Source organism: Microtus oregoni, unplaced genomic scaffold (genome assembly GCF_018167655.1).
Source record: "Microtus oregoni isolate MIOR12 unplaced genomic scaffold, Mior012 000012F_ref0000307, whole genome shotgun sequence".
NCBI classification, from domain to species: Eukaryota; Metazoa; Chordata; class Mammalia; order Rodentia; family Cricetidae; genus Microtus; species Microtus oregoni.
The window spans coordinates 24,966,514-24,982,167 of NW_024543071.1; the positions used below are offsets into that span (position 1 = coordinate 24,966,514).

At 41.0% G+C, this 15,654-nt stretch overlaps 1 protein-coding gene across 3 annotated transcripts in view; it reads left to right on the plus strand.

Moving 5' to 3' along the window:
* Positions 1–15,654, plus strand: part of Htr7 (5-hydroxytryptamine receptor 7) — a 93,176-nt gene that overhangs the window by 21,102 nt on the left and 56,420 nt on the right. The window lies entirely within an intron of this gene.

Consider the following 15,654-nt stretch of genomic DNA (forward strand, 5'->3'; position numbering starts at 1 on the left):
TGTGTGTGTGTGAGAGAGAGAGAGGAGGGGGATGCAGAGAGAGAGAGAGAGAGAGAGAGAGAGAGAGAGAGAGAAGACAAAAAGATAGAGAGAGACAGAGATACAAGATATTTATCTATAAAACTGCCCTCTTGCATAGAGGGCAGGAAAGGAGAGTTAAAAGATCAAATGAGTAAGCTTGAAATTTATTTAATAAGCAAATTTTTCTTTTTTGCTTGCTATACAGTTAAGTATTAAAGATGCAAAACTGAATAAAGACAAAGACAGACCCATCTTCCAGAGCTATCTAGCAGAGAGTATCAGGATTACTTTATTCACATATTAGACTTTGGAGCTTGAAAAAGTTCAGTTAAAGATATTGCATGACCATTAATTTCTGTGTGGTATGACCTTTCCTGAAGGAGCTATGAGTCATTTAGCTTCTAGTTGCAAACAATTGGAATGTTTTTAGCTCTTCTATCAATAAAAACCAGGTACTCTGTGATTTGTTTTCAAACAGGCTTTCTGTGGCTGAAGAATTCTTAAGGACAACCATAAAATGATTGTCCTCTAGGCCAGACATGTGATAAGGGTCACTCTTCTGATTGTGGCGAAGCTAAGGATGCCAGTCTTAAGATGAGAAGCTGTGGACCTCTGGGGACATCTGTGGTGCTTCTCTTGGAGGGGGGACATTCTTGTTGTCCATCCATCCATTTGTATTTTAGTTTTCATCATGGCCTCTGTTCCAACTCAAATTCTGGAGTGTTCTGTGTGCTGAACACTCTGATACTTTCCATTTTCCAACAGAGAGCTGGATAGACAGCTGTCTTCTTTCTGAAAATTTCTCTCATCTGGAATATCATATCACAGAATCATACATTAAAGGAAGCCATCAATATTTAGTCAGAAATGGGAGATTTGCAGGGCATGCCCTAATACAGCTGTGCTCAATATGGTCCAGATGTCTATATACTGGAGAATTTTATTTTGAGAAATACTTTTTTTTATATGTTTGGATTTAAAATGTCTCTGCTGTTCTCAGAAAAAATCCTTAAAATTCTTTCTTGCTCATGAATGACTTTCTTGTGATTTCATTCTTGATAGTTTTCTAGGTGCTACAGGCTCCTACAATGCTGCTGGTTTCCAAAGGTTAAATAAAGTCTTTAAAAATATCTATTGAAACATTAAGACACCTATTTATTATAGGAGTTATAGGGAACTTATTTATTTACTTCTTCACCATTTTTTGATTTCCTAATCTGTGCCATTTAGTCTTCCATATTTTAAGTAAGACAGGCATATTATACTCTGGGATCTTACATTTTAATAAGATGAAATGGGCATGGAACATTTTATACACAGAGACACAAATACTTAGGACTAAGTATGACATAGAAAGTTAAACTAGAGAAGCATGTTACAGTGGGTGACCATGGAAGGTCTTTCTAAGGAGGTAATGTAACCAGAGATGAAAGGGTGATGAAATGATTCAGCTGTTAAGGACACATTATCCCAAGCCTGCTGATGTGAATTCAGTCTCTTGAATATACATAGTGGAAGGAGAAAACTCCTTCCCACAAGCTGTCTTCTAACCTCCACATGTGGAATCCCCCAACACACACACACATGCATGCACGCATGCACACACACACACACACACACACACACACACGCACTCATGCACGCATGTGCAAAAATCAAAACAAAAATCCACTGCTATATAAATGACCTGAAGGGTCTGTGCATGTAGTAAGAAGAATGTTCTAGTGATAGAGAGCACTTGTTGTGAAGACTCTGGGTCAGTGTGATTGGAGTGGAGAACCCAAAGTAAAACCTGGGAGGAGATGAGAGTATCAAAGTCGTCATATATTCTGTCAGGGATTCAGGACAGGTAAAGAGTTTGGATTTTATTTTAAGTGTGGTAGATTCATTGGAGTATGGGTTAGCCAGTTTGATTTCCATCCTAATAGTTTGTCGTGGCTGTATTTTGGGTAATAACAGAGGAACAAGACTGAAAACTGATAGGTCCACTGGAAGGCTTTGGAATGGTTCAGGAAAGAGATGGTTGTAGTTTGAAATGTCTTTAGGGTAGTGAGAATGGGGACAAGAAGTGGTATAACAGATGTGTCTTTGAGATGCAGTGGTAGGTCTTGCTTATGGACTGGATACGAGAGCTCATCGCTCTTGTGTTTTTGGCTCAAGAAATCCAAGAGACAGTGATGCTATTGACTGCAATGTGAGAGGAGTAGAGTCGGTGGTCAAAGGAAAGAGTTGTATTTTAGATGATAAATTCGGTATCAGCAGACATTTGGATATAAGAACCTAGAGTTCCAGAAAGAAGTCAAGGCTAGAGATACAAATTTGGGTGTATGCTGGCTAGTTTTAAAATACCCCGCCTGACTGACCTGTGGGAAAGCCTGTGGTTCAGTTTTTTGATTGATAACAGATGTGGGAGGGCCCAGTTCACTGTGAGTGATGCTATATATGGTGGTTTGAAAGGAAATGGCACCCAAAGGGAGTAGCACTATTAGGAAGTAAGGCTTTGTTGGAGGAAGTGTGTCACTGTGGGGGTGGGATTTGAGGTTTCATATATGTTCAAGTCACTCCCAGTGACTCAGATCACTTCCCGTTGCTGGTGGGATCAAGATGTAGCTCCTTCTCTACTCTCAGCTTCTTCTTCAGCATCATGCCTGCCTGCATGTCATCAAGTCCTTTCAAGATGATAATGGACTCAACCTCTGAAACTGTAAGCCACTCAATTAAATGTTTTCCTTTATAAGAGTTGCTATGGTCATGGTGTCTCTTCACAGCAATAGAAATACTAAGAGACCACATATGGGCTGATCATTCGGGTGCTATAAGAAGGCAGGTTGAGCAAGCCATGCATGGCAATTCAGCGAGCATCCCTCATCCATGGCCTTTGTATCAGTTCCTGTTCCTAGGTTCCTGCCTTGAGTTCCTGTCCTGACTTAACTGAATGATAGACTACAAGCTGTAAGATGAAATAAATCCTTTCCTCAAGTTGCTTGTGGTCATGGTTTTTATCATAGAAATAGAAACCTAACTAAGACAAGTTTCTCTGTAATGATATAAAAAAAATAGTGGGAGAGAGAAGACAAGAAAATACTGGTGGCTATAGTATCAAACCTTTGGGAGATAATGTGATTCAAAGTTAGGAGAAGAAAATGAGCCAGCAAAGTTTAGAAAGGAGTGGTCAGCGAGTTATGAGAAATGCTTGGGTTGTACTGTGGAAACTAAGGGGAGAGTCTTTGGTAAAGATGGAATTTAATCAATTTGTTGACCTGTTGGTCACTAGTGATTATGACAAGGGTAGTCCCAGGGAGATGTTAGGAGGTGACTTTAAGTGGAGGAAGGAAACAGAGCAACAATGGTGGTGGGGCATTTTAAGAAGCAGAACTTCCAAGAAGTTTAGCTGTCAGTCATTCACCAGAGAATTCAAATTCCAGCCCTACATTTGCTGCAAATTGCTATGCACATGTTGTGAATTCCATTAGGATGGGCAAGAACTTTAAGTTCATTATTTGCTTCTACACCCCAAACCTTACAGAGTTCTGGGCACACAATAGGTATGTAATCATTTTAGTTGAATGAACTGATGAGTGACTTTAGGAATACCCTAATGTAATAGAAGCATTTATTCTATTTATTCATGTCTCATATCTTGAGTTTCACATATGCCAGCTGAGATGCAAATGTTTTTCTGAATGAATAAATGAGTCTGATGAGTGTGGTTATAGACAGGGAAGTTTCAGGTAGAGGTTCCTGGAGCAATGAGTATGACTCAAGCCTGGTGTCTTAGGCCAAAGAGCTCTGTTAAGACAGAAAGGAGAGGCCGGGCGGTGGTGGCGCACGCCTGTAATCCCAGCACTCGGGAGGCAGAGGCAGGCGGATCTCTGTGAGTTCAAGGCCAGCCTGGTCTACAAAGGGAGTTCCAGGACAGGCTCCAAAGCTACAGAGAAACCCTGTCTCGAAAAACCAAAAAAAAAAAAAAAAAAAAAAAAAAAAAAAAAAAAAGACAGAAAGGACAGGGTAGGTTGCAGGTTCCTCTAAATGTGACTGATTTTGTAACTGTAACTTTACATGTCACCCCTTAATTCCAAACCTCTTTATGTGTGATTATAGATCTATCTCCATAAAAGTAGTGTGATGAGTTAATGAGACTATATCAATAATAATGTTAGTCAAAGGTCTGGCTCTTATGAACCATCCACAAATGCTCAACAGTGCCCTGGGACTTACATTCTCCAGCCAGTCAGGATATCTGGGATTCGAGAGTTGTTTGGATGGGAGGACTCCCTGATGCCCTTGACTCTCCTTCCATTCTAAAAGGGATGTGTAAATCAGATTACCTTTATGGAAAGCCTACATGTGTTCTTGATGAGGCTTCAACAAATTCCATCTTGTCCCTCAGCTATACAAGTTGCTTACTAATATCAGACATGGGAACCAAAATCTGTTCCATGGACAAGGTCAAATGTGCCTTGAGTCAAATCAGGAACTGATTTTGCTCCTGGAGAAGGGAGGTTTCATGGTGGACCATCATATTTTAGTTGACTCTTGCCTATTCTCTGTATACTTCCTGGGGGTGACCATGCCTTCCCTTACTTCCATGCCTCAGTCAAACTGTTTCCTCTTCCTGGAATGCCCTCACAGTGGCTGCTGGTTTCTGAAACATCCTTTGAGATTCGGTGGCTATTGGGACACTGTCCCTGGTTGCGTGTTCCTCCAAAGCTCTACTGTAGTTTGTACAGCAAGCATTATTTTCTACCATCACCATACGATGCTTTATATTTCTGTGCTCTTCCCTCTCTATTAAGACTCTTAGTGGCATTTTTTTCATGTCTGTTTTCTCCTAGTTCTTATTGACACTTAGGAGGTATTTGATACACATTTTTTGGATGGATAAATGAATTAATAAGTAAACCCCCAATCTAAGAAGTTGATAATGGCCATTTACTTTGATCTTGAACAGAAATCATGTAGCTGGGGCTCAATGAAAAGAGACATGGAAGCCACACTATTGACAACACAGTTTGGACTTGTTGGGCCTGTTTCTTTCCCTTCATCACAGCTGCCAGCAGCATTTGTCTGTGACTTTGAAAGTACAGTTCTGCTTCATATGATTTATGAAGTCACTGCTGATTTTATTCCCAGGATGCTCTGTCAGTAAGGCTTTCTTGCAAGGGCAGTCATTGTAATGGGGTTTCACCTGCGTGGCTCAGTACATGAACATCCCAGAAGCCTTACTGGGTTAGTTTCTAAGCCTCAGGGTCACAGCTTGACAGTGGGAATAATATGGTGGGAGCCACTATAGCACAGGTATTTCCAATATACCTGCACAACATGGGAAATCAGAGGGTGAACTCTCCAGAACTTTCCTAAACACATTGCTCACTGTTTATTGCCACACCTTGGCTGAACTTCAGACATTTTTATCTGTGTGCACTAGCTCCTGTCTTGATTCTTCTGTCAGAGAATGGCTTCTACTTGAAAGATTTCTTGGAGACTAGAATACTCTTCTCAGGTGTCTCACTTGTCTATTGGCTGTATATAGGCTGTGAGAGTGGTCCTAAGTTCTTTCCATTCTGGTACATACAGCCATTCCTAGGAATACACAAGGATGACCTCAGATAAGACCCTAAGCAATAGTGGAGAGGGTGCCTGAACTGGGCTTCCTCTGTAATGAAGTTGATGACTATTTTAATTGTCATCACGGAACCTTCATCCAGCAGCAGATGGAAGCTGGTGCAGAGATCCACAGTGAAGCACTGGGCTGTTTCCAGAGTCCATTTGAAGAGAGGGAGGAGCAATAATATGAACAAGAGGTTCAAGACCATGATGGGATACCCACTGAAACAACTTACTTGAGCTAATGGGAGCTTCTGACTCCGGACTGACAGTGGGGGAACCTGCATAGGACCAAACTAGGTCCTCTGAATGTGGGTTACAGTTGTATGGCTGGGGAAGATTGTGGGGTCACTGTCAGTGGGACCAGGATTTATCCCTACTTCTTTTCTTTTTTCTTTTTAGTTTTTCAAGACAGGGTTTCTCTGTAGCTTTGGAGCCTGTCCTGGAACTAGCTCTTGTAGACTAGGCTGGCCTCGAACTCACAAAGATCTGCCTGCCTCTGCCTCCCGAGTGCTGGGATTAAAGGCATTAACCACCACCGCCCGACTTATCCCTACTTCTTGAACTGGCTTTTTAGAGCCAGTTCTCTTTGGAGGGATACCTTGCTTAGTTTAGATATAGTGGGGAGGAGGGTCTTGGTTCTGACTCAAAGTAATATGCTAGACTTTGTTGACTCTCCATGAAAAGCTTTACCTTCTCCGAGGAGTGGATGATGGATGGGTGGAAAGAAAGTTGGAGGGAGCTGGAGGAGGGGAGAGAGTGGGAACTGGGATTGGTATGTAAAATAAGAAAGAATTTTTTTTTATTGAGAAAAGGAGAAAAAAAAAAACAACAAGTTTCCACCTCCTCCCAGCCTCCCATTTCCCTCCCCCTCCTCCCCCCCTACGCCCCCTCCTCCCACCCTTCTCCCTCTCCCCCCACTCCTTTCCCCCTCCCTCTCCAGTCCAAAGAGCATTCAGGGTTTTCTGCCCTGTGGTAAGACCTAGGACCTCCCACCTCCGTCCATATCTAGGAAGGTGAACATCCAAACTGGCTGGGCTCCCACAAAGCCATCACATTACGTAGGATCAAACCCCCGTGCCATTGTCCTTTGCGTCTCATCAGCCCTCATAGTTCGCCATGTTCAGAGAGTCCAGTTTTATCCCATGCTTTTTCAGTCACAGTCCAGCTGGTCTTGGTGAGCTCTCAATAGATCAGCTCCACTGTCTCAGTGGGTGGGTGCATCCCTCGTGGTCCCGACTTCTTTGCTCATGTTCTCCCTCCTTCTGCTCCTCATTGGGACTTTGGGAGCTCAGTCGAGTGCTCCAGTGTGGGTCTCTGTCTCTATCTCCATCCATCACCAGATGAAGGTTCTATGATGATATGCAAGATATTCGTCAGTATTGCTCAAGGATAGGGTCATTTCAGGTTCCCTATTCTCAACTGCCCAAGGAACTAACTGGGGACCTCAGCTTGGGCACCTGGGAGCCCCTCTAGGGTCAGGTCTCTTGCCAACCCTAAAGTGGTTCCCTTAACTAAGAATTGTGGTTCCGTGCTCCCCTGTCCAACCTTCCTTTATCCCAATCCTCTTGCTTTCCCAAGGCCCGACCTCCTTCCCTTCTAACTTTTCTCTCCCCATCTCCCCTTACCCCCAACCCACCCCACCCCAAGATCCCAATTTTCTCCCCGGCAATTTTGTCTACTTCCCTTAGCCAAGAGGATAACTATATGTTTTTCCTTGGGTTCCCCTTCTTACTTAGCTTCTTTAGATTCACCTATTGTAGACTCCGTGACCCTTATTTATGGCTAGAAACCAATTATGAGTGAGTACAACCCATGTTCATCTTTTTGGGTCTGGGATACCTCACTCAGGATAGTGTTTTCTATTTCCATCCATTTGCATGCAAAATTCGAGAAGTCATTGTTTTTTACCGCTGAGTAGTACTCTAATGTGTAGATATTCCATACTTTCTTCATCCATTCTTCGGTAAGAATTTTTTAAAAAATAAATTAAGTAATAAAAAAAGTACGGACTTTCTTGCCTTTCCGCATGGGCTCTAGGTTTGGCCCTATAAATTGCTTTGGGTAATAGGATTTTGACAAACATGATATGATTTGAAAAAGATGCCCATATCGCCAGTTGCTGCTCTGGGGACCCTGTGATGCTGGATACCTTGGGAAGAAGGCCAGGCTGGATAGGAGATGTATATTTTGTTTCCTTGGCTGCCTGTTGCCCATTACATGAATGAGGTTATCATAAATTATTCAGCTAGTGGAAGATCTATCACTTGACCAAAGGCATGTAATAAAACCCAGATGAGATGAATCAGACCTGCCTGAACCAAAATGGTGAGTTGAATAAATAGCTGTTGTTGAAGCCACAGATTTTAGAATGGTTTGTTACTCTGCAAGGCTAATTAATGAATTTACTCTCTGTCTCCTGAATTCATGTTCCCATATTGATTTGTTCGTATTATGGCACAACGCCCATCACACTCTCCCGATGGGTAAGTTTATGTATGAGTCTCCCTAGGAGAACTTGGATGCTCCAATGACAGGATCAGTGCCCTCAGGAGCAAAAAGATTCATCTATATAAGTCCAAGTCCAATGCCAGGCACAAATAGCCACTCTGGAAATGTGAATAAATATATGCAGATAAAACATGATTAATAGATGCAGATCAATTAAGTATCTTTTAATCTTGGGTCCTTCGTTACCAGCAGCACCTTTCTATATGTCCTCCCCACTGACTCCCCATTTGATAGTTAACTTATTATCATTGTTTTGTACTTTCACATTCTCTTTTGCAATTATGGTACCTTTTGGCCATCCTCATAAGATCTCAGTGTACCCACAGATCAAAGAAAATTCCCCCAAGTTCTTAAAAAAATGGGATTATATAGCCATAAAAGACATGAGCCAAAAATAAAGCTCTTTGATAAAAGCCAAAGTTTCTTTCCTCTAAATTACATTTCTCACATGGCATTATGTGATGATTGATATTTTATTTAGATATTTTCTTTTCAATGCAAAAGACTTGTACTTGCAAAATGAACAATTTTTCTCACTGAAAGCTATTAATTTCATCTTGTCTGAGGTGATAAATCTTCAAACAAATTCATTTAATGTGTTGCTTCGGTATAAATTGCGGGTCGGTGTGTAACATTCAGGATAACCCCAGAAGTGAAGTGAAAAAGGCTTCTTCCAAAGTCAGAATGAAGGCAAAGGAAGGCAGCTCGGGTCAAAGTTATTAACAGACTTCCAAGAACTGTTAAGTAAATGCCCAAAGTGGGGTTAATAATAAACATTAGCATTTACTAGCCAAATCCTGTGGTGCACGATGAACATCTTATTTAATCTTTGTAACAGCCCCTCACAGTATCTTCTAATGTTCCCATTTTAGATGAGGAAAGGCTTAGGGAGTCCAATCTGGTACCCAGGATAACATGGGCACTGGAACCAAGTACTATTGTGTCTTATTTAGACAATTAGTGTCTGTTTTAGACCTGATATCTTAATTAATCCTTGGGTTTCACAGAGAGGGGAATGATAAAAATATCTACTCATGATGAATCATGTATCTTAACGTTGCAAATAAAATTACTAATCTAGCCATGGAGACTTACTTGAGAGCATGAAGTCCTTGGTTGGCAGAAACATTTTATATGTCTCCTTTTGAATCATTTTGATGTTGAGAGGGTAGGAGGTAACCTTGGTGTATATGAAGGCCCACAGATATTCCTAATTGCCTACAAGTTCTAGGTTTGCCTACATTAGGTCAAGGAGACCCCATGAACTCTCAACTATTGGAGCATGTAAAACGGGAAAGGCTGCTCTAATTCGTATCTCCATATCTAGCATCTAGTCGCCACTCTTTTCCAGTCATTTTTCTTCTGAGAACTGACCCATAGTCTGGCTTCTGGTGGATGCTGCAACAGAGGTCCTAGGGAGAATCTGTCAAAGGTGATGGGAGGGTGTGCCCCCCTGTGTCTCTATAGGGCCAACTTGTACTTGCCTTGTTTCTTCTTGAAATGTTTTTATTTAGTATTTCTTATTTTCCCTCATTTTTATTAGCTCTTTGAGAATTTTGTTCAATTCATTTTGACCATATTCGCCCCTCCTCCATCCCTCCCAGGTTCATCCCATTTCCCTTACCCATCCAACTGCATATTCCCTCTCTCTTTGTTGTCTTGTTTCTTAAATATGTTAGGTACAGTTTATACTGCTCATATACTCTTGGATGTGTGGCCTTCAGTGGAGGGTGGTCTGTGCACTAGGATTTTCACTCTTAAAGAAAACGGATTCCCTTTCCCCTAGCAGCTGTCAGTTTCCAACAGTTTTTTAGCTAGGGCTTCATGCCCAGCTTCCCTTCCCCATGCTGTAATTTTGTTTGGCCCAAGCCTGTGCTGGTCTTGTGCATACCATCACAGCTGTTCACATGCGCAACTGCCCTGCTATGCCTGGAAAACAGTGTATTATAGTCTTCATCTTCCACCTGTGACTCTAGATGCTCCACCCCTTCTTCTACCATGATCCCCGAGCCTCAGGTACAGGGGATGTAATATAGATGTCCCATTTAGGACTGAAGATTCTAAAGTTTCTTATTCTCTACACCTGTAACTGTTGTGGGTCTCTGTGCTGATCTTTATCTACTTCAAAGAGAAGCTTTTCTGATGATTGTCAAGAGCTGCACTAATCTACGGGTATAACAGTAAGTGCTTAGGAATTTGTTTAACACTATGTCCGTCTAGCAGAGTATTTTATTTTAACAGGTCCTCCCCTAAGGCCTATGACCTGCCTAGCTTATAGGATTTTGCCCCAATAATGGTGCTATTTATGGGTTTCAACTTTTAGAGTGGGCCTTAAATTCCATCAGAAAGTTACTGGGTACTCTCATGATATTCTTACCACTATTGTACCAGTGGGCATGTCTCACCAGCTCATTTGCTATTGTAGTTCACAGTTGGGTAAGAATGATGATTGTTTTTTTTCCCTCTGATATCTCTAGCACTATGGAAACTAGCCAGTAGGGATAAGGCTTCCCAATGAACACCACCTTAATTTCTTCATGTTCTACGACTCAAGAATGCAGTGTCTTTCTCAATAGGGTCCTAACCATCAGGTTCTGGAGTATAATCAAGAATATTGACAATATCTTGTAATGTTTTGGTTTCTGTGAATCCTCATTTGCTAGTAATGCTAAAAGCAGTAACCCATTCTTGACATTGTGCCTTTTATTGGTTAGTCTGTGGTGTTTACTAGGGGCATTGTTGAACGTTATAGAAATGTTTCTCAGCCATTCATGTTTCCCCCTTTGAGAACTCTGTTTAGTTTCATGTTCCATTTTAAATAAAGTCATTTGTTTTCTTGATGTTTAATCTTTTGAGTTGTTTGTATCTTCTAGATACTAACCCTCTGTCAGATATATAATTGGTAAATATTTTCTCATTCTGTAGGCATTTTCACTCAAATGTTGGTATCTTTTGTTGTAGGGAAGCTTTTTGTTTAATGAGATCCCATTTATTAATAGTTGATCTTAATCCTTGCCCTAAATTTGTCCTGTTCTGAAGTCCTTTCCTGCCAACAAGTTCAAGACTACCCCCTATTTTTTCCTCAATCACATTCAAACTGCCAGTTCTTACATTGAAATCTTTGATTCATTTGGAGTTGAATTTTGGCAGAGTAAGCAATAAGGATCGAGTTTCATTCTTCTATACATAGATATCCATTTTTATCAGAACAATTTGTAGAAGATTTTCTCCTATGTCCTCATGGTTAAAAATCAGTAGGCTCGAAGAGCATGGACTTATTTATGGGTTCTCAGCTCCACTCCACTGATCAGTTTCTCTGTTTTTATGATGTTTTTATTATGTGATTTTATTACTATAGTTATAAAGCTTATTTTAAAATCTGGGACGGTAATACATCCAACCATTCTTTATTGTTCAGGGTTGTTTTTGTTATCCAGTATTTTCATATTAAATTCAATAATTTTTCAATTTCTCTGAAGATATGCATTTGAATTTTAGGAGGACTACATTGAATCTGTAAATTGCTTTTGATGGGATGGCATTTTTTACAATGTTAAATCAAGAGCATGGGAGATATTTCTATCTTCTGATACCTTCTACAATTTCCTTTTCTGACTTAAGTTTTCACTGTTCAAGTCTTTATTCAAAGATTTTTTTTTTGAAGCTATGGACTTGCTTGCCTGGTGTCTTTCTCAGTGTGCTTGTCATTTGTATATAGGAAGGCTACTGATTTGTGTGTGTTAATTTTCTAGCCTGTTATTTCACAGAATGTGTTTACCAGCTCCAGGGGATTTCTAGTGAAGTCATTAGGATCTTTTATGTATAGAATTACATTATCTGCAAATAAGGGTACTTGAACTTCATTCTTTCCTATTTGTATCCTCTTTATTTCCTTCATTTATCTTATAGTCTCAGAAATACAGAGATGGTTCAGCACATGTAAGTCAATAAACATAATCCACCATATAAATAGACTCAAGGAAACAAAACACAAGGTCATCTCATTGGATGAAGAAAGACTTTGAAAAAAGCTAATGTCCCTTCATGATGAAAGACCTAAAAGCAATCTATGACTACAGGAGACACATCTCAGCATAATAAATATAGGAAGTCCACAGCCAACATCTTTCTAAGCAAAGAAAAGTCAAAGTCCACTACAATCAGAAACAAGACAAGGATGTCCACTCCCCACCCCCACCCCACCTTGCATTCAATTCAGCACTGGAAGTCTCACTGTGCTTCTAGACTGTTCATCCTCTCCAGCCCGCCTTGTTAACTAACCACTGCCCCCTGGTACCCCCAGCCTGGTTCCCCTTCCTTCCTCCATGTGAGCCCAGGATAGTGATTGTTCTCCTGCTGTCACCCTCTCGTCTGTGGTTTCCTGTCCAAGCCCACAGCCCTGAAACATTCTCCTGAAATTACCCTGAGTGTGCGCTCTCTTTCTCACTGGGACCCCGACTGAAAAGAGAGTTTCAGAGGTTGTACACTTTCCATGAAATGTACACATTCCACGAAAATGAAAAAAACCAAAGCACAGAGAAGTTAGCATGTGCTGTGCCAGCTGTTGAGGGGTACAGCCAGGTGTGGAAGGCTCATAGAGCTGCTTTCTTTGTTCAGTGATATTCTGCATAAGGAAAAACCAATTGGGGTAGACACCTTCTTTATGTCCTTGTAGGCAAGCCCAAACTCTTGACATTGTGGTGCCAGGTTGTCGTCTACAAAGCTGATGCTTGAGAACCACACAGACATTTTATTTTAAAGAAACAAATCATAGACATTTTAAGTTTGTTTGCAGTTTTGTTTGGGCTGCATTCATAGCCGTCCTGGGGTGCACACATTCTTGTGCTGCAGCCTTCCATGATGACTTTTAAGCCAGATCATAGCTCATCGGAACTCGGATAGTTTCTCTTGCAGCCTTTGCCTTATCCTCTATATTCTGGAATGAAAAAATGCCACAAAGGGACTTCTGTGTGTATCTGGTAACAGATTTAAAAGTCATGTAGGCAGATGATTTGTGTGTATAGTTCATGCCCTGCAGAGTAATCTGCTTTTGTTCTTTAGGAAATGTAAAGTATTTATCCGTTTAATAACACCCACAAACCAAAGTGGCCACAAGTCAAAATCTTTCCATGGGGGAGATTTTCATCACAGTTAAATTGAGTCTGTTTAAGCTTGGGTTACTGATATCAGGCTGTTGCAAGGTACTGACACAATCTAAATTGCCAATAAATATTGTGGTATGAGTGACTAAATGTTTATGCTATCGAGGGTCTATAGTCGTTTAAAGTTAGTGGCGGTGTGCCAGCTGCAGGAAACTGTTTCACGTCTCTGACTTCTGAGGTGTTGTCTCTGGCTGACAAAGTCTCATGAAGTTAACTAGACTGTTGCTGATGTCTTCATTGTGTTTTAGTCTGTTTTTCGCCCCTGTATAGAGCAAACGCAATACCATGGAGTCCGAGAGCCCTGAGTTTAGATTCCCGTGAGACTTCTTTATTTGACGTGATGGTGACCCACACTGTAGAACTGGATTGATAGCACTTTCAATAAAATGTGTGCGCAGGAGAGTGTGTTTTGTAAGCTGTCAAGAGGTAACTGCTTTACTCTAGTGTTTAAGTCTCACAATTAGCCTTTGAACTGGCGACCAAGTGGGACTGTCCTGCGAGAATTAGGTTGAAGTGTACTAGTTCAGCTGCTTAGGATCTTGTAATGTCCCCAAAGCTCATTTGTAGTTCTTGTGGTTGTCTGAAAGTAGGCAATACAAGAATGTCATCAGAGCCCATCTTTTCTTATAGCAGCTATCTCTTCCTGGTAGCCAGGATATTTGCCAATCTCCAGACCTGGGTACCAAGCAGCAACAGTGGTCTAGACTCAAATGTTTAGCAACTCTACCAATCAAAGTTTTACTCCCGCAAAATCTTTCTGCAGATTTGGGTCTTTCTTTTCTTTCCTTCCTTTCTCCCTTTCTTCCTCTCTCCCTCCTTCACTTCCCCTCCCTCCCTTCCTTTACAGCAATAATGAAAAAATGTAGAAACCAAACAAAGATTCACTACTCTCTTAAACTTCTAGGGAACAACTTAAAAGATCTTTTATTACAGTATTTCCTTATGTGGAATTTCTTCAGCCTGGAAACTCATCCCCTTGTTATCATACTAACCCAGAACCGTCTACTTCAAAGTCAAGGGACTGTGTCATTCCAAACAAATGAAGGACTTACTTTGAAGCAAATCCTGCATTTTTTTTTGAATACCGAAGTATCTTTCAAATATTTCTTCCTGCTTTGAATAGCAGATTTTTGTATTTGATAAATGCCAACATAGTTATGATGAATAAAATGCAAATTTACTGAACATTTAAGCTATCATAGTAGGGTTTTGTCATTCGGTTCTTTTTCAATCAACTAATATTAAAGTATAATTACTATTGTGTGTGGGTTTGAAAATGTTTAAAAATTTTCAATGTTTTGAGAAGAGTGGAAATTTTTCCTGAGATACTGCCTTAACTCCACCCACCTCAGAGCTAACAGGAAGCCAAATGGTGTCAGTTTGAATGGTGTTCTTGGCCTGGGTTCTGGACTAATATTTGGGGTTTTGTGTCTGAGTTATGTTTTGAGAAAGGATTGAGCTAAAATCAGAGGCAGGGTAAAAAATGAGCTAAGAAATCAACAGATAAATGAGTGGTTGGTACCAAAAGAGGAAATGAGTTCTTAAAGGGAGGCGAGTTGGGCTTCTAACACTACTCACAAATTCGTAAATATTTAGAAGTTAAGAGAGAATGGAGTACTCATCCAAAGTGAAGGTCCCATCTCAGCAGATTCCTGTAGACTTCAGTTGAATCCCACAGTAGCTAAAGAGGCAAGAGAGTAATAGAAGAAGGAATGGGAATGAAAACAGTATTTCCACAGTTTCCATTTTTTTGTTATTGTTTAACAGCTTTAGTAAGGTATAATCTGTATGGCACAAATTTACCCATCAGATAAGCTGAAGGTAGTAAGCCTGTGGAAGGGCCCTCCCTGGACAAGTGCCCTTGAATGTATAATAGAGGAGGCCAAGCAAGCCACAGAGAGTAATTCACTAAGGAGTATTCCTCTGTGGCCTGTATTCAGTTCCTGCCTCCAGGAATTCCTGCCTCTGGGAATTCCTGCCCTGTCTTCCCTTCACAACGGGCTATGACTGGGATGCGTCAACTGAAACAAACTCCTCCTCAAGTTGTTTTCAGCCACCGTGTTTATCACAACAGTAGAGAACCTAGCGAAGACACTTAAAGGTGAAAGGAGATAATGAGCAGCATAGAATTGTCTTCTGACTGCGCACGAAGGCTGTGGCACATGTGACCCCATCAGGGATGAGTCGAGCATCGACATCCCTCTTCCTGCCTCCTTACTGTGGATGCAGTGAGACTATTGTCTCCGTCTCTTAACACCGTGACTTCCCTGGGATGAAGAACGTACCTGTCCACTGTGAAACAAAATAAATCCTTTCATTTGCTTTCAGGAGGTATTTTGTCAAAATCACAAGA